At 37.4% G+C, this 24,987-nt stretch overlaps 2 protein-coding genes across 2 annotated transcripts in view; both read right to left on the reverse strand.

The window, feature by feature from the left end:
• Positions 1-15,717, reverse strand: part of LOC128738041 (transcription factor Ken 2) — a 136,044-nt gene extending 120,327 nt beyond the window's left edge. The window contains exons 1-2 of the mRNA XM_053832858.1: positions 15,012-15,717; positions 13,831-13,901 (exon numbers count right to left, since the gene is read on the reverse strand). The gene's annotated coding sequence lies outside the window, so the exon portion shown is untranslated. The remainder of the gene's footprint in view (positions 1-13,830; positions 13,902-15,011) is intronic.
• The window catches only part of LOC128738040 (ATP-dependent RNA helicase Ddx1), a 243,776-nt gene extending 220,347 nt beyond the window's left edge, over positions 1-23,429 (reverse strand). Inside the window, exon 1 of the mRNA XM_053832857.1 lies at positions 23,424-23,429. The gene's annotated coding sequence lies outside the window, so the exon portion shown is untranslated. The remainder of the gene's footprint in view (positions 1-23,423) is intronic.
• Between the last annotated feature and the right edge of the window lie 1,558 nt (positions 23,430-24,987).

Genomic DNA, 24,987 nt, shown 5'->3' on the forward strand with positions numbered 1-24,987 from the left:
ATTCAGGGCAACACAAAGCCGAATGCAGAGCCTAATTTCCGTAGTCTCTAATCGAAAGTTACTGAGCCAGTCCAGTCCAACAACACTTAAATTGTTCCCTGGGAACGAACGCAAACAGCAAGTTATAAAACTCATAAAATCATAATGTAAAATACTCATAAATAATTTTATGATTGTATCATAAAAAGTATTTGAGATGAAGCTTTTTTGTCTTCAACAAAGTTTTTTGTGGTAAGTTTTCTGTAATTTGACTAGGGGTATGAAATGGGGGAAAGTAACTAGGAAGAAGCGTTCAACATAGCTCTGGCCACCCCAAGCTCCTACGTAGCACCTCCACGTGGACATACTCGGAAATAGTGCAATTCAATTTTATGCAAACCAGGTTTCAGGCTTTTTCAAGTATTATCCGCCTATTATTATAAGTATTATCCACGTCGCAGATCAGTAGTGCTATTTTAACTAATATTTTTGGTTTGGATATTTAGCTAAGGTTCTCCCAACGATTGTAAATGAATCATTAACTATACGGGAAGCGTTTGGTACGGGAAGTCCACGATTTTTTACTTCCTTTGATTCTAAGGGGTTGGAGTTGAATGGAGTTAGATATCATTTCTGATTCCACTTGATTTCTTGAAATCCTCTCTTCGGTACATACTGGGCAGTTGGCCTGGCCGTTGAGAAGCAAAATGCTAGATTCACAATCGTCATTTCCCAGACCATTTTCTTACCAGTTCTACCAGTAATATTGAAATAACTTTAGAAAAAGTTTATGGAAGCCAATTTTTAAGGATAAAAAAGTTCTATCTAATGCAAAGCAAAGCTGTGGGCATAAACGTCTTTCGAAGACTTCTTCTTTATCGACTAAAGTCGAAGCCGGCTGTTGGAGTACGGGACAATTTTGGGGCTAGTGCAACGATCCATCTATGTAGCAGTACCGCCTAACCGAGATTCGAACATATGATGGTCGGTTTGTGAGACCAGCATCGTACCTCGAAGCTACAACAAATCTAAACTTCGTAGAATACCCATCTTTCCTCTTCTGTTGGGTACTCTTACCATTGCGTCCATTATTTTGAACTATTGTGGTAATTGAAGCTAACTGGACAGGCAATTCTACTACAATATTTTAAAATTTAATTCAGTTTTTACAACATGAATTCTTCAGTTTTGGTTTTTATTAAAGACTGTCCCTAGAATGCTTTTAGAACTGCACGCTCGTGTAATTTTCTTTAAATAATCATGTCTGTAGCTTCTATAGAAGAAAATTTATGAGCTCTCTTTATTTCAAAAAGAGAGCAAATCAAAAAGATTTCAAATGAGTTACAAGGAAAATCCAGCATTTTTCGAATAAAAAGCAAAACTTTGGGCTTAAACGTCTTTCTAAGACTTGGCCCTTCTTTATCGACAGACTTCGCAATCGGATGTTACAGTACGGGATAATTACGGGGCTAGTGCAATGTGGCCCTGCTGACCCTATATAGTAAGCAAAGCCTAGCCGAGATCCGAACATACGACGATTGGCATGTTAGACCAGCTTGGAATTGAAGCCGAATTTTCATTTGAAGTTCCCTTTTCGTAGATGATACGTAGATGACATTCAAAAAATGCTTAACCCTCTAACGGGTAAGACCGTCTGTAGACGGCCTTCACTTTTGGAGCTCCAGAGCCGCATACGAAGTTTGTTTTAAAAATTCAATACGCAAAATATGTTCAGAACAGATTTCTTGACATTTTGATACTAAAATCATAACATTCTGACCATGCGCTCAAAAGTTATCATCTTTCAAAAACAAAAATTCCAAAAAATTTCGAAAATAATTAAGGCGCGAATATTCCCTTTTTTACTTTTGAAGGAAAAGGCAATCTAGAACAAAATGATTGACCTAAAAAAATAGTCTATGAGTAAATTTCATGCATTATTTCAATTTTGTAATATATCTGAATTGAAAAAATATCTGGGCAGAGCGTTAGTCATGAGAAAAGAAAAAGAGAAATTGGACTTTTTCTTACCTGGCGCTCCTCCAGATAATTATTTTTGCATGAAAATCAGAACTTAAAGTTTTTTTGTGTGTACTTTCATGATAAAATAGTCATTAGCTTGATCGCATCGTTTTTACGGTGTTGCCCGTCAGAGGGTTAACTTTGAATAAAAAGAATTCATAGCTTTTCTAACAGAAAAGTTATATGATTGATGGCTTTAAAAAAATGTGAGCCTGTGTAAGCTCTAGATTTTATCTGGAAAAACCTTTCATGTAATGTCAAAATTGATGAAGCTGCTTTGAAGAAACAGTCTATTTCTCAGACACACTCTAAGATAGATTTTAGAGTTATGCATAACTCTGAAAGTATGAGAGGTAGATAGATGCTGTTTTCAGCAAAGTTATTTGTAATAAAATGTTCTATAATTTTTCTGAAGATAGTAAGGTTGTAGCTCTTGAAATCAAAAACTTAGGTTTGCTTTTATTGGTAGAATTATGCCTTATGATTAGAGCTGACGAGGGGTGATGTCAAAATAAGGAATAAAGATTTTATTTTTCTCCCATTATGATGATCTCCAGAAGAAAACACATAGACCAACCAAAGCATAACAAACCAATGCTGTGGTACAGTGGGATTTCGAATTTGGCATGGTTCGATTTTGGCAACAAAAGTATCCGTATATTTCACTTCAAAAAATATGCTTAAATATCAGTCTGTTTCCGCATACATGCTTTAAATGACGAAAAAATGATGCCCACATTGTGTTAATGAAAAAACGTTAATTTCTAACGCATGTACATTCAATTTTTTTTTGTATCACAAAAGGGTCTCGAGTTTGGCACGGTTTCGATTACATAGGCGACACGCATTTGTTGCCAAATTCGAAATCCTACTGTATCTTAACCTTTATAAGGCATACAGACTAATTTTTTATAACGGTAGTTTTTCTAATAGCCGAACGTGAACGTTAGTAGACATTAATGAAACCAAGGTGTTAATAGTATCTCGTGGGCGAAACAAAACGTAAGGCGGATAGTGCGGAATAAGTAAGGTATTGGAGGGTCATTGAAACAACGCTTATTAAGTTTGTATAACATTACTCTATACCCAAACTGGGGGTTTGCCGCGGATCAAACCGAGCTATAATGGGAGTTAATGATTACCGAATTTGGACTCTGCGGCGAACTCAAACTTTGATTCTAAAAGAAAAAATTTAAACAGATGTATAAATGGTTGTGGGACAAAAGGGGTAATTGATAATAAGACAAAACTGGGATGCCTTTGACAAGTGGTGAGGTCCAAATCCAAATATATGAAAGAGAATGACGTTTATATGTATGTTTGTGGGCATGCCATAACTCCGGAACGCCTAGAAGGTTCTTCATCAAACTCGGAATGTTCCTTCACATAAGGAAATCAGTACAGGGCTGATGAGAAAAGGGGCGTGGTTCTCTAACAAGGAGCAGGAAGTTCCAAAAAAGGAAAAAGACTTCGATTATGTTACATAATGCAAATTTCCTGATCTGTACCATATATACAAGTGGCTGTGGGCACGGTGGGGGTCTGAAAAGGATCAAATAAGGGAAAACGAAAAAAAGGCTTTGGTTCTCTTTCATTATAGAAATTACGTAAAGAAAACAGATGCACGAGTGGCTGGGAGACAAAAAAGGAGGATCTGACAAGGGTGAAAAGCACGTCCAAAAAAGGAAAAATGGTTCACTGTCCCGTTTTTGTCACCCCCAAATTCATCATGGGGGTGACAAAATCAGGTCATTATTGTATAAGCTGCAGACTCGTCTGTACAAATTTGCATGAAACTTACAGTTAAACAGGCAGCAATTTCACGAACAAAGGACATCTAAATTTAAAAGTGTTCCGATTTCATTTAAGTTTTGTTTTCAGAGTAAATTATAGAATATTTTTTTAAATATGGTTTCCTGGAAAAAAATTAATATCAAATTCATCAGTTTAGGAAAGCATAATTTTTAATTTTTAAAATAATTTTTGAAAGAAATTAAGCTGCAACAATGCAATGGAGATGCATATCCTATTTTGTATTTAACTGTAATGGAATGTATATTTTTGGCAAAGACGAATCAGAAATACGCTTTTCTTTGCCAGAAATATTCGTTTCATTGCATCCGTTACATTGATCATTTTGATTTCGGTGTCCTAAATGGTCCCAATTTGCAATTCGCCGAATAATTTTCGCTGCACTTTTTTCTGAATTCTTATTTTAGGTCAGGAGCAAACATCTGATATTCTTAATTGCAAATAAATATTCAAAACTGAAAATTCATCTCCTGCTAGCTGGGTTTCCTCCAATCACCAATGATGCACCTCGGATGACAAATACCCGGTGACAATTTCTCAAATTTGACAACCAGCACCTTCCTGCAGCAAAGAGGAAGCACCATTTTTTCCTTGTTTCCCCCCGGGTAGCAATTTGCAAAATGGTTCACCCTCGCTCGTTCATTCGCTCGCATAATGCTGTTTCTGCTTAAATTTAACACGCAATAGTCCCCGTTTCCCTTCGGTGCAATGCAGCAGCGCCCACCCGTCCCACTGACACCCGAACAGAATGGTACTTTTCACCACTTAACGCAATCCGTAGTCCCAAAATAAACCCTCTACCTGCAACACCCTTCTTCACCAATGTTTTCTAGGGACGAATTTAGGCACCGACTGTTCCTTAGGACATTTTTGCGTACACGCTTACGCCTCGTCTAGTTATCTTCTCTTCACCGCACCGGTTCACCTAAGCCTGGAGGGAAAAATGTTCGTGTAAATAACCGGAACCCTGCCTCTGGATGCCATTCAAACAAGGACGATATCGACCGACACACACAGTACATAGGATGACGACAACGACGACGAAGAAAATAGAAAGCAAAAGGAAAACAACAACTTCTGGTGGGGGAAGGGGAAAAAAGGGTACACTCTCTCTTTCGTTTCAGTCGAGTGCGTCTGCATTTGTTTGTGTAGCTGCATTTGCATAGAAAAAGGACTGGGCCATAAAGGAACCGGGGCGTTGAGCGACGGGGCAAACGAAGGGCGGCGAGAAAGGACCAATAAACGAAGTAAAAATGCAATAAAACAAAAAATCTGGCTAGTTTCACGCCCCTTGCCTGCTACTGCTTAAACTGCTTCTTGACGTTCTTCTGCAAATAGAAAAAAAATGCTGAAGGCTTATGCAAGGGAAGCAGGTTTCGTTAAGAATGAAGTTGAACTGAACTGATTCCTTGAACTAGAAATCAATTGGACTGTGAAGCTTCGAAGCCGAACCGTGCCAAACGCTGACGCTGACTGTTTAGAAGCGGAAATGGCTCGGCAACCGAAAGATTCTCGCCTGCTCGCGGCCTGCGCGGCTGGTCACGCTTTCAAGAGTTGCTACTGTTGCAAAAGAAGATGGGCACTTGCTTCGTGCTAATGCTGCTTCGATGAGATTGAAAAAGAAAAACGGTTCGAAGAATCGAATGTCAGGTGGAGGAAGGATTTTTTCAAGGTCTCGATTAATTTGTTATTCTGGTTTGCTCTAATTTGTATCAGTTTCGACTAGAAATTGCTTTCATTTCCGTGCATCCCATACTGGGCAACTCATGGATATGCATCGTTGCGCTGCGCTGGGAATGAAATGATTTCGATTAGCATCTGCAGTCTGCAGTCGATTGGAAGTTGTCTGTGTATTTGCTCATTTACAAGGACAAAGAACGGGCTTATTCGTGGCTAGACGTGCTAATTTTTGGTGATTTTTTTTTGCAGTTCTATGTGACCTCAATCTATCAATCGGATGTGTCGATTGGATGTTTTTTTCGAGTCTCGAGTGTAATAACCTCTGATTTCCGGTCTAATCTTCTGTGATTTTGTAAACAGAGGAGTAATTTTACTAGTTTCTTGACTTCTTTATTAGGTAAAAGATCGGTTTCCATCAGAAATCATGATTGAAAGGCATAAAAATCGTATTAATTCGAAAAGAAGATGTGCTGTGTCTGAGTCTATGCAAAAATTTATCATGAAAATCACCATTGAAGAAATAACCCAGCCAAGATTTCCGTAATTTCTTATAAAGCCCAAGAATGCACAGAAGAGTAATACTTGTCTCTCGAAACATTCTATAACTACAATTTTTCTCATCCACATACTGAGGGCATTATTTTTTTGTCATTGACATGTATGAGGACATGTATGAGGAGACTGATTCATATTTAAGCACATTTTTGGATGTGAAATATTTTGTGTTACCAAAAATGAATACTTTTGCGGGCAAAATCGGTCCGTGCCAAAATCGAAACATGGCAAAATCGACACCCCACTGTAATACTGTCATTTTGTGCAACTGGTGTAATATATTACTGGTTGGTAACCTCGTAACCACAGGGCCTGGGGGAGAAATTAGGTTCGAATCCGGTTATAATTGGCTCTCATTATAGCTTGCGTTATACAAACTTAATAAGCGTTGCTTTACAGACCCTCCCTTATCTAATTCTCCGGGCTTCTCCTTCACGCCTTGTCTCCCCTGAGATCCTATAAACACCTTTGTTTCATTATTTTCTTCTACTGTTTCCTCCGTAGATCGTAAATAACTGCCTTTATAAAAAACTCAGTAATGTTGTTCATATCGTCTGTTTATTTATTAGTATCTATCTTTTTATATTCTACTTGCCGTCACACAAGTCCTGAGCCATTAACTATACTGCCATAGGTGAAAGCAAGTGTGTAATATCTTGCAAGCGATGCTGAAAAAATACGTATTGTGTAAACGATACAGTAAATAATTTTTCACGTTTCCTGTCAACTCTAGCACTCTATCACATTAATATTAAAACCATTATAAGCTATTAGGACCAGGTGCGGAATAAATGTTGCCAATTTGCAATACATTTAGACAAATGAGTTACAGTGCATACGTAATAAAGGGTGTAACAATTAAAAATAAAATTCTAACCTATCTCATGTTCTAAACAAATTTTCTTGTGATGGGTCATAGAACACTTCTCCTATTGCATGATAAAAAGATCTATATCGGTTTGTAAAGTGTTCCGATTTTGTTAATAATTTGTGATATTCGTTCTTTTTCTGTAAATTTTAGACCCGTATTTTTATTTACAGCTTAGAATGGTCTTAAAATCGTATTTTATTGTCTATTGTAATGCTGATTCTCATATGTTAAGGAATATGTATGTCAATGTCGACGAAGACCGGTCCCGGCGTTCCGGAGTTGTGGTAGTTCAAACAACCATACAACCATACAATGGCTTTTATATAGAATAGATTGCTTGGCATTCAAAGTAATACAAGTGATTAAAATAGATATTTTTCCGACGACTTTCGAAACCGACCTCTATCCAGAACCTATTTATTTAGCATTGGAATTTTTCACAGTCAAATTGAACTAAATGGATGTTTTTCTTTAATAATATTATTGTCTAGAAGAAGAATGATGTCGAACATACCAGAAGCTGTACAAAATTGAGTCAAAAATGCATGGATCTATGAAATAAGGCCAGCTGTGTTGTTTGGAATCCGCTGATGTTTGTAGACCGATTAAAAGATGCTGGGTTTTTGTGCCACTTTGAATCAGAATATAAGGCTTACTTAAGGCGGGTTTTCCCAGTCGCACTTCATGAAAACTTAAAGTCGGATGAAGGAAATAAATAAATATAAATATAAGAAACACTGAATTCAGTATCGGCTTGTAAGCAGGCATGCCACATATAATTCTGTGTTTTTTGTTGGAAAAATCTGACCATCAGTACAGCGAGGTAAAATAACTGTTCAAAAATCTGTCCAATGCAAAACAATGAGAGTGAAGGAGACGGAGAGTAATTTTGCTGACTATTTCCATCTCTTTCACTCTCATGTAAAAGCTTAAAAATCTGTTTAATCTGTGTAATTGGCGAAAACTTGTAACTTGTACCCCATTTTAATCACAAAATACAAAGCAAGTGTCCGTTTTATTCTCAAAAAAAAAAAAAACAAACTAAACCAAAACTTTTTTGACAACATTTTTATAATAAAAAGAAAATGGTTGATGATTTCTACTAGTTTCTTGTAGAAGATAGAATGATATGTTTTGTAATTGTATCACCACAGAAACCAAGTTTTAATTATTTTGTTAATTGGTTTTACGAGTACATACAGGCTGACAGTGCTAATTATGCTGTAGTTTTTCCACTTTCGGCAAAAACTTGTTAATTTTTTTGCGTAAAATGAACCAGCCAGACACTTTTCAGTACAGTTTGCATTTTAAATTTAACACATGGTAAGAACTCCGCAGATGAACCCTTTGCTTTTTGGAGGATTATGGTATAGAGAATGCTTTTAATGCGTACAGTCGTATAAGAAAATAACGCGGAAGTTTGCCTATAACGAGAAGGCAAATGCAATGCAACGATGCAGCAATGCAAATGACAAACTAACTATGTTGAATGGCACTCTTTTGTCCATTGAAGCGAAGCCACCCTTGGATCTCTCAGAATTTGAATGAGTTGTTAAAAAACAACTTGCGTACAATTACTGAAAAAAGATAAGTTGTGTACTAGTAAGTGGAACAATGTCACGCGATTGAGAAACCTTGTTAATCCTGAAGAATTTTCCGGTTTCCATCTCAACCCACAAATTCCTGCAAATAAACTTCGGAGAAATATCCCAACGGTTAGGTCTGAAAACAGTGTTCTGTAAAGCTAGTCATCATCGTTTAACATCATACTTTGTTTCAGTCAACTCCATCCATACGATTTTAAAATAGATGTTGCTGATAATAATTTTTCTTTCAGAGGTCTATCCTCAGATGAAGTGCTTAATGAATTCAATTCTTCTGCCTGAAAAATCGCTCGTGGTGTTCCAATCGCTAGAATGGATAATACCAATCCAATCCAATCCAATCCAATCCAATCCAATCCAATCCAATCAGAATCCAATCAGAATTTTTCCTGTTCTATCTAAAATCTTCGGTGGACTAATTACAATACAACTGAACGACTATTTAGTGCAAAACAGTTTATTGTGGCCGCTCCAGTTAAGGTGAAACGGTACTGAATCCAACATGGCTGGATCGATGGCACCTCACATTCTCACATGAACGCCATTTTTCCGGCCATGTTGGAATTCAGTACCGTATCACCTTAAGATGCAAACACACACTTTCGATGGTTGGTTTTTCGTACCACGAAATAGGACAAAACATGTCCGGACGGAACGGAACAGCATCGAATAGTTGGAACGCAGATTGCATTTCGATCATTGTCTGTGCAGCAGCAAACGTACGTGCGCTTGATTTCTCTCCTGTTGAAAAATGAAATTCTCCTGTGAAAATTTAGTTGTAATTGTTAAAGCCATTTTTGCCACGATTTCTCAACTTTCCAATCAAGGACGATACAACGGGACGTATCTGACTACTACATTCTTGTGATTAATATTTTGTTTTCAAGAAACTTTCGGTAGGGCTCATTTATGCAATGGGATGGATCGAATAAAGCGGGAGTGAGAAATCGAATTTAGCAAAAGTATTCGTTTTTGGCAATATAAAACAGCACGTCCACCAAAAACATGACAAAACGCGTAATACTTTTAACATATGCATTCTAACGGACACGAAAATTCCTGATGATTTTATGATGATAAGCATGGACGACAGATAAGTAGATTAAAAATCTAAACTGTTGCGAAGCAAACTACAATAGTCAAAGAAATTTGACAAGACTTCAGTTTTGAATTTAAATTTAGAATATTTGCCAACAATTTCAATTGTATCGGTACAGTTAGTCTAAAAAAGGAAATCATCACGTAATTTTGCAAGACATTTTACTTTTAGGATATAAATTGAACTGAACTGGGTTCAATCTGATCAGAAAAAGCTAACTTCGATCTGATGGGACGAACAGGCTCTGTCTTTTTATAAGACTATGAATATGATGAACTAAAAGCGTTCTTATATTCCGTTGGTTGATTCAATTTTCCTTGATAATGCTTTATATTTGGCATCAGGCAGAAGCGAAAAATCGATTTTCATACACTTATATTCAAGATTTCCGATAAAAATAAACGATAAATCAAAAAATGGTAAACTCAAATCTCGTTTTATGCCCACCATTGCACAATGGGCAAAAACGAGCCTGTAATCCCAAGTATTAGAAGCCGCTGGTTTGGAATCTTACACGATACCTTTTTTTATGCAAAAAAATGCGGGAAATCGATTGGTGATGGTTTTCTCCTGCGCAGACTTCGGGAAGTGGCCCATTTTGCCCTATTTTCCCTAAAAATTATGATAAAAGCATATTAAACAGTATAAAAACTTATTTGCCGCACGTAAAACGTAAACTTAAATAGTTTCCAAATTTTGTCAAAACATAGGTATAGTCCATTTTGACTAATTCACAAGGACGTTAATTTGAATTTTGGCCGTAAAAAGAAAAGAGGTTATTTCGAATTTTTTTGAGATAACCTCATAGTATTTGACGAGGACGTTAATTCAAATTTCGGACGTAAAACGATAGGACGTTAACTAGAATTCCGGACGTAAAAAAGGCGGACGGTAATTCAAATTTCGGATGTTAAACGAGATGATGTTCAAATTTTGAACGTAAAAAAGTGGATGTAAGGGGTCAATCCCGGTGTAATTGTTAGCATTCACACCTTTTACGCCGAGGACCCGGGTTCAAATCCCAACTCCGCCGAAGTCAAGAATGACCTAAGCTGTTAAATTGACTATAATCTACAAAAAAATCAGGTAAAATGAATGAACGTAAAAAGATATTCCAGCGTATTATTTTAATTTAATCACTATTGGGGGACGTTAAAAAATCGGGGATAAAAAAGTGAACGTTAATTCAAATTTTACACGTAAAAAGAAGACTTTAATTCAAGTTTTGAACGTAAAACGAGAGGACGTTATTCAAATTTTGGACGTAAAAAAGTATGAAGGTCTGTCCCTAGGGGTACGAACGCATGGTTGACGTAGCTGCAAATAAAGATACAATTCGACAATGTTTGACATTTTTCAAATGTTCAACTGTTTGTTGTCTAACTCTATGATTTATTGTGAATGCCTTGCAATTGCATCATTTTTATCTATTTGCTCATTATTTTTAGCAATTTATTAGAATTTGTGGTTCTACTAAGAGTTAAATCACAACCCCACAGTTGAAAATTCTCTTATTGGCGGTCGCAAAAATGAACCTTGCAAGTTTTCTTAGCTTTCTGCTTTTCATTTACTAATGCAAAGTAGCAAATCAAACGTCCGTAACCTATGCCACAATGGATCTAAATGCTGGTCGAAGTGGTTTCTTCTCCTACAAACCCATCATTAGCGGAAAACTAGCAGTCATTAATTTTTCATCGGAAAGCCTAATTTTGGAAGCAGTTTTTGGGCCCAAAAGCGGGAGTCTGTTTATAGAAATGTACTCACTGCTTTCTTCTTGCCAATCTGAACACAGCGAATATATTTTCTTGTACAAAATTTTTGTTTTAAACAAAAAAACTGCCTTTGAAATTTGCCGTATCGATGACGACTAATTTCACCTTAAATAAAACCGTTGTTATTCTTTGAGTGCGATTGATTCTTCACTCTGGGAATTGCAGCGTCACGTCACATGTGTGAATATTACCTTGTTTGCATACAAGACTTCAGTTTCGAATAAATTATTTCAGTATTTAGAAATTGCTCTTAATTTACGAACACATTTTAAGTTCAGGACATCAAGTTTGTCTAGGTTCAATGTTAAATGAAACCATTTTTCGAACTTATAAAGTGCGCCCCAATATAGAAAACAAAAACGTAGTTCTACGTCAAAGTATTCTTTGGTTTAATTTTCGTATTTTACTAAGACGCTCATAAAAATTTTAATCTTTACAGGATTTTTCATTCGCTACCATCTTTCTCGCATGATCATTTTGCATGATAAGTGCAGTGCTGACGTGTCATTAATAGAGATGTGTTGTGCTACTTATTTTTGTATTCTCATTTTCCGCAAAAATACGGATAGAGTAACGGCCATATTTGGACGGAACTCGGGTAACAGATCATTTCTACTTCTGAATCATGTCAACAGCGGCAAGACCGGTATGTTTTACTAAATATGCAAATACAGTACGAATCATATTTTTGTAATAAATCCAAGAATTCACTGTTTCAATGAATTCTTTTACTTTAGATTCGGGTTTTGACATATCACAACGTATTTTCATTACAAATATGTTAATGATTTCAGTCAGTTCTTCCATAAAAGCAGAATTTTTGCATTTGTTTCCGAATGAGATTCAACTGGATCTGAACCAAGGACAGTTTCCTCCGTGTTCGAAAAGACCGATGGATTTTCACACTCATTAGACGGTGACTGAAAAGCGTTTATGTGGCGCTTGAAATTTTTATATCTGTTTTATGGCACCCACATTCGTAGTACCTGAATGGCAAATTAGCCTTATTACTGGTGATAATGTTGTGAAATACCTTAAAGTGAGACTTAAACTCCTCCATGGGAATCATCGCAACTATTTTTTAATGGATTTTAAAGATATATGCATTAAAGGCGCGCAAAACATAACCACTTTTTGTTACATGTTCATTTCTCGTACTTCTAAAGTCACCCCAATATAGAAAACAAAATCCTAGTTCTACGTTAAAACCTGTGTTACTTGTGCTATGTCGATGACCGAAAAATGATACCTACTAGAAAATAATTGAGTACAAACCCTCGCTAATATATTTCTTTACCAAACCAGTAATGCTAGTTCACAAGATGCCGTCGGCAATGATTTAAATCGTTTGATTCCTGATTTTCTCCTACTAGAGCTTAGTTTTTTTTAGGTATTTCATATTTCTATGGTCTCTTCAAAGTCAAGAGCACATGGAACAGCAAAATAAATATATTTTTAGAGATTATTTAAAACAAAAATTTAATAACACAAATAGAAACCTTTCATGTTTTCAGTAAGGTTGCATCGCGATCGCACTCGTATCTTTTTTTTTGTGTGTAAATAACGAGAATAGTGGTTTCAAATCACCTTTCAATTTATTCTCGCAAATAATAGTACTGAATATGGTTTATATCATAATCTCGAAATAATAAATTCAGTAGTTTTTTAACACATGGTTTACGTTTTAGATTGAATTTTCGAATTCTAGATAATAAAAAGAAGATATTTTTGAAATTTACTTTACAAATTCTCATGAGAATTAAACAAAAAATTCAAATTTATTTAATCTGAGCATTTTGAACCAAAACAAAGTTTCTGCTTAATTGCTAAAATCTGTCGATTCTTAGCTTTTATTCCGTTCCGTTCTCTCCCCGCGCAGCAGGACGAAACGAAATCAATCAATTCGTTCTGCGAACAAGAACCAGCAGTTTCACTTCCACAACTCGGTCAACCGAAGAGCTGCGGTTCCTGCCTGCGGACAACTCAGTCAGCTTGTGCAGTGTCGGTAGGTACGTAGGTACCGCGGTTCACGGTGCGCGGTGGTGGCGGTGAAAATGTTGCAATTTCGTACCACAACGGCAGACACCGCACCACCGACCGGCTTGGTGGCGCTCGCTAGAACTGCAAAGTAGCTTGGAGAACTAGCAAAGTGAAGGCAAAAAAAGAACACTCATTGCAAAAAAACAGTTCCAGTACCACCGCACTTGGAACTTAACTTGGAAGGCACAAGCTGCTAGACTAGTAGCAAAGCATTGTGGCGAACGAAATGAAATATTAAATTCAAAACTGCTTGTTTGCACTTTCAATAAGCCAATGACACCCAGGCGGGATTGATTGTGCTGTGGCTTTCAGAATCGGAGACCTTTCGAGGGCTTTGTCATGTCAAAGCAAATTTAGTAATTGAGACAAGGTGGTGATTGCCTACAACCTACTTACCTTTCTACGGTGGACTTCAGCTCAGCGTTCCCTCGCGATGCTCTTGGTGAAGAATTCCGGCGATCGTTGATCTGTTTATGAATGATGAAGTTTGGCATTAGTAAACCGACTTAACGCGGCACGCGAAGCGAATTCGGAGATGGTGATGACGACTTCGCCTGCGGGTGGAGGTAGAAGTGCATAGCGCCGAGAGCAACTGCACGGTCTACTGACTTGCTTCCAGCGGAGAAGGTGCAAAAATCGCCACCTACAACTACTCGTGCGAAAGGTATTTGGAGTTTTCGTAGCAGCGATAATTGGCAGGCGAACGAAGCTTAAAAATAAATTGACGATTATGGCAAATGTCACAACAGTAATCTTGCTCACTGCACGGATCCACCTTAGTCTCAATATCCGGAAGTGTGACTCTAACAGGCGGCTATCACATTTATCCCACGATCACTTCCGATACCGTTCATATTCCATTCACTTTTCAAAAATGTTCATTTCCATCACCAGCTGGCATCATCGCGGAAAGCGGTCAACAAGCGAAAGCAAAAAAATAGTTGTGGTAAAAGATATTATATAACATTTCGTAATAAAAAAAATATTGCGGCCGTTGCTGCAGCTCGCGCCTTCGAAGGTTACAACATCGATTTCTGAACCAGCCACGACACGGCGCGTACGCGAAACGGCAACTCGCGGTAGGCCTCGAGACCGCTCGCGATCGCAACTTGAAAACTCGCAAAACGAAAGTAAAAGTTTATGCTCGCTGGATCCAAGTGGGCTCCGATGGGATCCCTGACGTTCACCAGCATGGTCTCTGCTATGCGCCGTCCGTCCGCTGTGAAGACCATTCACAGGTTTTCACAGCTACCACAGCACATCGCCGTCGCCGCCGCCGCGCCGCCACCTTCTCCGCTCGTAGTCCACAAACACTTTTGCGCAATAATGCTAGTTTTCTTGGGCTCTTCTTCTGCGGGCTTCTCCGTCCGGTCGTCGCGTAGTTATGCTTCAGTACTCTCTTAACCGTGCACTTCTTCCTCCTATTAACCCGCGCACTCGTTCGCTTTACGCCGTTTCCTCTTTCGATTCCGTAACCTTATTCGCTTTTTACGTCGCTTCTTTTTGATATCGAGTCGTTCTTCTTTACTGCAAACAAGTAATGACGATACAAAACATTAACTGAAATTACTTCTCACTTTTCCTTTTACTTGGAACTGGTTTCCTTTTGCGTAACCCTTTTCCGTTTTTGTCACTGTTGGTTCTATCAACCATTCATGATCCGATCCACACCTACCGAGTTACTTGGTCACTCTGTCAAAACTACTGACAGTTGCTTACTTCTTTTCTTTTTGCACTAAAAAATCAACTTTTAAACTTATTTCATTGTATTTGTAGAATTCCAAACAATAGTTTAGACACCATACAAGCTTTCTGAAAATTTTCACTTAAATTCAGCTGTCACAACACGTTCGACTACTTGTCACCCGTCGGTTTCAACCGTAATAACACCTTCGGGAAGATCACTCTTTCTTCGAAACGTCATTCTGCTGGGATCCACCGGATAATTATTGCACAATTTTTGGTTCAAATTTTCGGCTGACGCTTCCGCCGACTTCCCAAGCAAAACTTTGACAGCGTTTGATACCGCGGCTGCATATGATCGCGGCGGCAACACTTTCTTCAGTGAACAATAGCAGTGTGCATGTTCGCAGATATCCAGAGAGTTCGGAAATTCTAAACCGTTTGATTGGCCAATAAAGCCTTCCGGAGCACCCCACACACTGGAGCTCCTAAGCTCGGACCGGACACACTGACTCGCTCAATCAACCCCGGTCAGAACCGTTCGAGAAAGCAAAGGGCGAAAGAAAAAGAACGACGTCACAAACGATTTGTCCTGTTCGGTTTATTGGAAGGTAGGTATCAGCACTTCACCAGCAATTTACTCTCTACTCAGAGTCCGCGCGCCGTGTGTGTGATCACCTAACGGCTGTCTACTCTCGACTACTTTTGCTTTTGCTGAATTTCCGTAGATGAGGTAGCGAAGCAAAGCAATCGACTCGTCGTCGTCGTCGTCGCCGTCGGCCGACGTCGAGCTCGGTCCAATCCGACGCGGACGTACGCGCAAAGCGAAACGAAACAGCAAAAGAAGAGATATACACAGAGAGAGAAAGAGCGCGCGCGAAATGGAAATTACAAAAGCTGCTGTTGATGGTTGTCGTTGTTGTTGTTGTTGTTGTTGCTGCTGTTTTTCATTACTCGTATGTGTATTATTATTGTAATGCGCCTTCTTTGCCTTCTCTTCTATACAACGAAGCGCAAAATAACAACGCGGTCGGTCGGTCGTTGGTGGTGAGTGGCAGCAAGCAAGCAAGCAATCCGCACCTTTCGGCTTTCGCGAACAAAATTTGTTGTTTCTTGCGCTTGCTTTCCTGCTCTATTCGCGTTTGTTGATTTACGTTGGATTGGAATTCATTCACTCACGGTTGCCACGATTGGCCGCGTTCAATCCGCGAGCGAGTCACCGCAGTCGCAGTCTGTTGCACGCGCGAGCACGAGCAGCAAATTGTTCGGAAAACACCGCCGCCGCGCCGCGAGGTGGGTGGGATTGAGAGAATGAGTGGGTGAGTGCGGTTGCAGAGAAAATTGCAGAAGGGAGCATGCTGCAGTGTTGCCGGTGATGATTTAATGGAACTTTTAGACGTTTTAGCTTGGAGAACAATTAGGCCATTACAAATATTTTATAAGTTTTTGTCCTTCCGGTGTTCGGCCACTGAAGGGGGAGGGGGGTGGGGCGAAAAAAACAGTGAAAGTTTAATCGAGCAAAAAAAAAATGGATTTTAAGAATTTTTGTTTAAGGTTTAAACGGGAAAACCGAATCTATTCTTGCTTATAACACAGACAAACAGACATAACACTCGTTTTCCATTCATCGTACCGATTAAACCGTCATTTCAAATTTGGGCTTAATTGGGAATGTCTCCGTTTTGGTCAAAGTGGCGCTTTTTGACGAAAGAAGTGGAATTCCCCATAAAAAATACTTGCTACTTCGAGGGATACCCACGTTGCTATTTGATATTTGGGAATGTCGATCATAGATGGTGCTAGTGTTCAGGCTAAATGTGAGGTACGATAATTTTTGTTGATTTTTCTTCCAAGAGTTATGTCTGTTTGTCTGTGCTTATAATATACACGTTATTATTTTCTATGCAAAAATTTACGAAAAAAGACAAAAACGAAGAAAAATTTTTTGGACGATTTTCGGAAATTCCATTGTTCGAATTTCCATTTCTGTTTCGTGCTAGAAGCGTTAATTCAACTCGGAGACTCATTTTTCGAGTTTTTCAGACTGTAGAGCCCACAGACAATTGATATTATAAAAAGAAATTTGACTCATATCCTAAAAATTTTTTTTTTGCCCCCCGATTTTTCAGGCCAATTTCGAAGGGGGGGGGGGGGGGTGACAAAAACTTTAAATATGATTTGCAATGGCCTTATTGTTTCATTAACTAACAACTTTAGCTTGATTTTCAAAACTGATAAAACCTGATAAAATGTTCTTCTAGAAGTAAGTAAGATCTAATTGTAACAATTAAATTAATTATTTTAAAGATTTCATTTGTACTAAAAACTTACTTACTTTTTTGGTGCGATGCAACCAATATAAGCTGCATTTAAATATGCACTTTAACAATATCCTAGTTAGAACCCTCAATTGATCAACTAGGTACACCTCCCAGTCAACAATGTCAATTTTATTGTATACTTATGGTGGTCTTTAAGATCATTTGTGGTCTTAAATACCATCATAAGAGAGTAATAAAACCCAAATTGTCACTTGGGCTGTTCCCTTTTCAGGTTTTGTGTTCTAGTTTCGACATGATCTTTTTGAAATATCGCGAAAAGACTCCAAATCCTCGTTACTTGATCGATACCTCATAAATTTAACCATTTATATGAAAAAGTGTCTAGAAAAAAAAATTGAATTTTTGATCGTCAAAGTTAAATACCCCGATTTTGACCAACCGGGTACACCTGTACCCATTCACCCATTTCATGTAAAAAAGACGAGAATGGGAAATGTTCATCATATCACATTATATATTTATGACACTATAAAAACAACTGATTTTTACATACATTAGGGACTTTTTTGCGTGGTCTAAACATACACTCTTGACTTTTTTTGCGTAGTCAGGGTTGCCATGCTCTTTTTACTACGATTTTTATCTTTTGACCACAGCGCATTAGTCAAACAAAATTCGAAAAAGTAGTGTATAGAGTAATTGTAGAACTAATTATTGTCTATAATATTGCTGAAGGATGTATGGTTTTATCTTTTGTATTTATGATGCTATAGGGTTGTAATGTCGTTTATAGCAAAAATAGCGCTCTTTTTGAGGCTAACGGGGTAGCAACACAACAGCGCCATTAATACAAAAGATAAAACTATACTTTCTTCACCAATATTGTAGATGTAGATAATGATTAACTCTACAATTTTTCTATCTACCACTTTATGGCTTTTACTCGTCGCCAGGACAGGTTCTCGTCTACAGTCCAGATGACGTTGTCTAAGCTAAGCTGCCAGGAGCCTCTGGGTCTACGCTGTTCTTGCGGATTCCAGTCGAGTGCTTCTCTGCAGATCTCGTTCGCTCCTTTCCTCAAGGTGTGTCCGTTCTACTGTCATCTACGTTCACCAATTTCTTTTGCTATCGGCCGTTGATGATATCGACGATGGAGTTCCTCGTAGAATATCCAGTTGTCAGGCCACCAGGTACGATATAATGTATAAGAATTTATTTTTCACACATCAATTTCATGCTGAATGATTGGGTAATTTACTCCAGATGTTATTTGTTTCCCTAAAAATGATTTAAGATCGCGCACAATGATTTTTCCACTGATGATTTTTTTGGTACAAAATCATTTTTTGTATGTTATGATTGTTAATATTTAGGAATTATAAATATTTTTTTATTATTGATCAATCTCCTCTAAAGTCAGAAAGTTCCTTTTTTGCAATTTTTTTTTACTGATGATTACAATGATGTTGATGATGATGGTAATGATGTTTTTGAAGTAAAGTTTATTTTTGTTTTGTTCGCCGATAAAATGGTTGTAAGAAAGGAATTCTGTGGCTTTAGGGAGGTGAATCAATACTTGCCAAGTTATGATCATCATGTAGCATGAAAACTATAACATTATGGTTTAAAATATATCATTGAAATCGAAATCGGATAATCGAGTCTAAAACCCCGGATAATCGAATCGCCGGTTAATCGAATCCCCGGATAATCGAGTCTGCCCTGTATATGTTTCATTGTTAAGCAAACAATACGGAAACAAAATAATTGGTTCACGATATTTATATTTGTTCGTCCATCTTATTTGTAAGATATAGGGTAGAGGATCCATATTTCTCCAGGAGCCATATTCCGCCAGTGGTATTTTCAAATTGTAAGTAATATCTGATAAATCTGAAGTCAAAGTCAAAGGTATTAATTATTTTAGGTAGTTCATGACCTTATTGTTACCAATTCGGCAGATAATTTCTTTTAAGTCTATGTATGTAAAAAGGCTTTGGATTCATCAAACTGGCGAAATATGGCTCTTGGCGAAATATGGATCCTCTACTAAGGCCCCATTACAAATTATTTTTCGAGTTTTTGTCAACCTCCCCCTCCTCGTTGGAAATTGGCTTGAAAAATCGGGAGGCAAAAAAATAATTTATAGTTTTTTTTTATATAAAATCAATTGCCTGTGTGCTCTCCAGCCAAAAAAACCTGAGAAATGATGAACTCTGAGTGGTCTTGAAACAATTCCATGGTTAAGGTAACTATGTAACGCGTTTTGGAATGGTAAGACAAAATGTTACAAAAGCGCGTTGTTGTATTTTTCATAAGAAAAAACTGTCCACGTGAACTAACAGGAGAGGGGGATGAACCAATGTCCGTGGTAGTTCACGAAGAAGGACAATGGGGGTTGAAAATTGGTGTTTTTCTCTCCACGTGGTATCTGAATGATTGGTGCTCAGAGTACCCCGTTCTGAGTTATGGTGGTCGGTGGTATCAAAAATTGTCGTTTTACCCGATTTTGTATTTAATTTTTTTAATCATAAATTAATAACTTTTAAAACCACTAAACCAGTTTTCATGATTTTGGCATTAATTGAGACGTGGTTTAATTAACTTTTTTTGTGTTTTGATTGACTAAGACCATGGTTCATCCCACAATAGATCAAAATAATGGTCGCAGTGGTCAAATCTTCCGACAAAAAAAAATGGTTCATCCATCTCGCCATAATTAGAGAAAACAGTGACTAAATAAAGCATAAATATTTTTTAATTATAAAAACATCAAAAATAATTGTGAGTATGCTATTACTGAATCGGACGGGTGTGCGATTTGTTTCTCGTCTTTGTATTTATCATTTTCAATGACTTTCAAGATAACTCGAAAAAATTAATACTTATTTCAAATTACCACCTTATTGTAATGGTTCTATATTAAATGTACCTACTGTTGCTGGCAACTTTGCGTGACCAATATGTGCACATAAAGCTTTCGTGAGTACCACTTTGAAGTCGCAACCCCGAACTCACTGTGCGAGCATATTATTATAAAAAAGTGAGAGTGAGAGTGCGCATTGCGAAAAGTAATAGCACGTTCAGCGCGCCGTACGTTTGAAAAAGAAGGATATAAAGAGGCTTAGACTACGGTAATAAAAAGTTAAATATACATTCGGCAGAGGAAGAGGGTTTTTCAATATTTTGTTTATTATGAGATAGGGTTGGCTTCAGTTCTTTACTTTTCCAGTGTAAAGCTCATTCAACAGATGGTTGCGAATGTTTTTTTGCTTTTGCGTTGAACGTCATCGGAGTCGCTCATTACACTGTGCTTTCCGACGGGTACATCATCGAACTTATCGCGTAAATATCGTGATCAGTGACTGTTTATCGTTTGATTCCATTACAGGAACGATAACTTAATATAATCGAAAGTAAAAGGCTTTTATTTTCATTGAAATTTCCTGTTATGCTTATGAGGTAATGTGGTATACACGAGACGGCTCAAATCACACATTCTCTTTTCACCTACGCCAGCAACAACTTGTTGTTTTGCGTCACGAAAACAGGAAGACTTGAATGAAAGGTTCTCCCGGTCAGGCTGTAAACCCTTTCACTTGGTTGCGCAGCCGTGTAACGTAATAGGTAGGTAGTATACGAGCTTTTGCGCCTGTGCCACTCGAGACCGGTAGAGTAGGCGTGGGAACTTTCCACTCAACGGTGAGTAGGCGCAATCGCTGTCTTCCGACACGGTTATCTCCGGATTACGTCACGACGCCAATCCTCCTCAGTATTTGAAATTCTAAACAGTGTTTTCTAGCACAGGATTCTCCGGGATTAATTCGTGAAACACTTCAGGCTGGTTGGATGGACGAGCCGTTTTCGGTCTCCTTTTTACCACTTTCGCCTTCATTAAAAATTCATCTGATTTTGTATGCGAGCAGAACAGATTACGATCCATATCGTTCCTTCACTACCAGACCGAACCGAGGCTTGCAGAGGACCGAAAAACGAGCAAGTTTCTGCTCCTATGATAATTCCTGCTTTTCCTTGTTTCGTAATTGCATGAATATGTACCTACATATGGATACAAGCTTCCGAGTGTCACTTTCGTTTGGGTTCCCGTGTCAGAATCAGAAATTCTAATTGTGACTGATATGAAATTTGAATTGTAAGTGAAACAGCTGGAGCAAATCCGTCTGCGGTTGATAAAAAGAACTGAAATGGTTTGGATAAGAGTATCATAATAAAAACGCTTTCGGGCAGACAGTCTGCATATTCATATAATGTGTAACCTCCACGATTCCAGAATGTATGTTATGGTTTATCTTTTTGAATAATTTGATTTTCTGATTGTTGATAGCTGCAGAAACTGAGGAATCGATTTGAAAAACAATAAATTCCACGGAAGTGTACCGTTCTAATTCAAACTTCGAACACTTAAGCCATGCTGAAACTTTCTTCAAAGTAATATGTTTGAAAACATCTTTATTCTACCCCCATGAATGGTTAAATGGCATGACAATTTATTTATTTTCATGGGAAAATTTAAAAAATGAGGATAAAATGTTATTTTATAATGAATAACACTAAAAACTGCTGTTCGGTTTTGATTCAAACTTCGAACACTTTCATGGTCGACATTCAAAGCTCGAATATTTAAGTCTCAGTCATCGAATACTTGTATTACTTTGAAAAGTATCAATGTTTTTAGTGCCATTCAACTTAAATAAGTGAAATTGCATCCTTTTTCTAAACACTGTCCTTTTAAATCCACCCAACAGCGTGGTATAAATTTTTCACACAATAATTAGTTTCAATCCATATTTCTGAAGTCAATTGCTAATATTCTCGAACTCCATGAACCACATCTAAAGGAAGTATACTTTCTACAGTTTTATCAATGCAGACAATTAATTTTCCCGAAGGAAAACCGGGAAAAACCGGATATTATTCGTGGGTGTTCGATGTTTGAATCACACCTCAAAACGTGATTCAAACTTCGAACTCTTTTTATTTATCTAATATCTTTGCAATAATGCATGAAACATTGTATTTTAACTATGCTTTAGTACATATACATCTTGCACTTACCTAATAATCGCGCAGTGGGAAGGTAAATGTTCTAAAATTGGTAAAATAATGCAAACGAAAAAACAGTTACTTTTGCACGAAACGCTAAGAGTATGCGAACGAAGTTAAAATCTGAGTTCTCATTTTTTTCCCGCGCCTGCTGATTTCTTACAAGGAGTCCTACAGTTCAATGTCATACCTCACCGGATAGAGGACATTCTAACGAACACGGTGGTTTACAATAAGCATATTATTTTATCATATTAGCGATACTAACGAGCATTTTATTCTGAAGTGTTCGAAGTTTCAGACTGTTCTAAGTTTGAATCAGAACGGTACTACTGACATCGGCCCCACTGAGGTGGGGCACCATTTCTACGAAATATATTTAGGTCTAGAAAATCACCAATATTTGAATGCGAGTTTTTTAAAGTATACTAAACATAAAAATACTAAAAATATTTGTTTTCCTGAGTCCAGGAACAATTTGAAATGACGGCGACAAACACCGCAGCTGAATTAAAATGCTACTGATTTGGTTACAGCTGATTTAACTCTGAATACCGGTGGTAAACGCTGAATAAATTTAAGCAAAAGCCTCCGTATTCTATAAGTGTTTTAGCAGCCAACGAATGCGCTGTAAATTAGCAGCTTCACATAATAGTGTCACAAGCAGATTAGGAGCATCTTCAACCTCTCCACAACCTGTCAATATTCTCTATAATTGTGCTATACTAGCTAAATAAACGATTTGTCATCTTAATAAAAAAGCTCTCCCAAAAAACATTAAACATTTAGCAGCCATTATTATTCAGCCATAGCTGAATATAGCTATTTCGTTTGAGGCAGAAAAAACACTTGTTAAGCAATTATATCGCCCTTTATATAATCTCGGTGCGCCTTGTTTCTAGCTTTGCGAAAATTGGTTATTTAAAAACGCGCAAAGGCCTCTATTAAGCTCCATTGCACCTTCGAAAGCAGCTATTAGCAAACCCGAAGCTTGATAAAATCACCAGATTTAGATGTTTAAGAACTGAAAAAAGGTTTTTATTTCTAAAATTTAAATATAGTTCAGCCACAGGTTGAATAAATTCAGCTATTAATGCGTTTGATTAGATTTTCGGAAATTCCATTGTTCGAATTCCCATTTCTGTTTCGTGCTAGAAGTATTAACTCAACTTGTGCACTCCTTTTTCGAGTTTTTCAGGCTGTAGAACCCACAGACAATTGATTTTATGAAAAAAATTTAACTCATATCCTACAAATTATTATTTTTTGCCCCCCGATTTTTCAAGTCAATTTCCCAGCGGGAGGGTGACAAAAACTTTTAAAATGATTTGCAATGGCCTTATTAAGGATAAATTATTTAACCCTCTAACGGGCAACACCGTAAAAACGATGCGATCAAGCTAATGACTATTTTATTATGAAAGTATACACAAAAAACCTTAAGTTCTGATTTTCATGCAAAAATAATTATCTGGAGGAGCGCCAGATAAGAAAAAGTCCAATTTCTCTTTTTCTTTTTTCATGTCTAACGCTCTGCCCAGATGTTTTTTCAATTCAGATATATTACAAAATTAAAATAATGCATGAAATTTACTCATAGAAACATTTTTTAGGTCAATCATTTTGTTCTAGATGTCCTTTTCCTTCAAAAGTAAAAAAGGGAATATTCGCGCATTAATTATTTTCCGAATTTTTTGGAATTTTTGTTTTTGAAAGATGATAACGTTTGAATGTATGGTCAGAATATTATGATATTAGTATCAAAATGTCAAGAAATCTGTTCTGAACACATTTTGCGTATTGCCAATTAAAAACAAATTTTGTATGCGCCTCTGGAGCTCCAAAAGCGAAGGCCGTCTACAGACGGTCTTACCCGTTAGAGGGTTAAGTTAGAAAATTTCTTTCTTTGATTTTTTTCCAGTGATGATGATGATGATGGTTGATCGTGATGATGACGATGATGATGACTTTGATAATGATGATTTTGCTGATGATTGATAATGTTGATCATGATGATGACCATTTTGATGAGGATGATTTTAAATAAAAATTAAAAATTGATACCATTATCTGCATTACTCAGTGATAAAAATATATAGGAAAGGAATTTTATACCTTTGACAAATTCTGTTATTTGATACCCCATTTGCCATATTTTCGAAGAGAATTCCAAATGACCACTTTTGAGTTCCGGTAAAACCGATTCCGGATATTCCAGAATGTCCAGATCGGCTCAAAATACATCCAAATATGCATTAAAGGGTTCGTGTTCAAAAATCCTGTGATACGCTATTAGACATGTTTTCGAAGAGAACTCCAAATGGCCACTTTTGAGGCCCGGTAGAACCGATGCCGGATGTTCCGGAATGTCCAGATCAACTCAAAATACATCCAAATATGCACTACAGAGCACCGCGATCTGGAATATCTCCGGAAAAATGGAACCATAATTTACCAGCATATTTTTTCACTAAAGGCCAATCTAATGTGTTTTTTTTAAGACTAGTTGGAGTTGCTTAAAAAT

The sequence above is a fragment of the Sabethes cyaneus genome, chromosome 2 (genome assembly GCF_943734655.1).
Source record: "Sabethes cyaneus chromosome 2, idSabCyanKW18_F2, whole genome shotgun sequence".
Lineage (NCBI taxonomy): Eukaryota > Metazoa > Arthropoda > Insecta > Diptera > Culicidae > Sabethes > Sabethes cyaneus.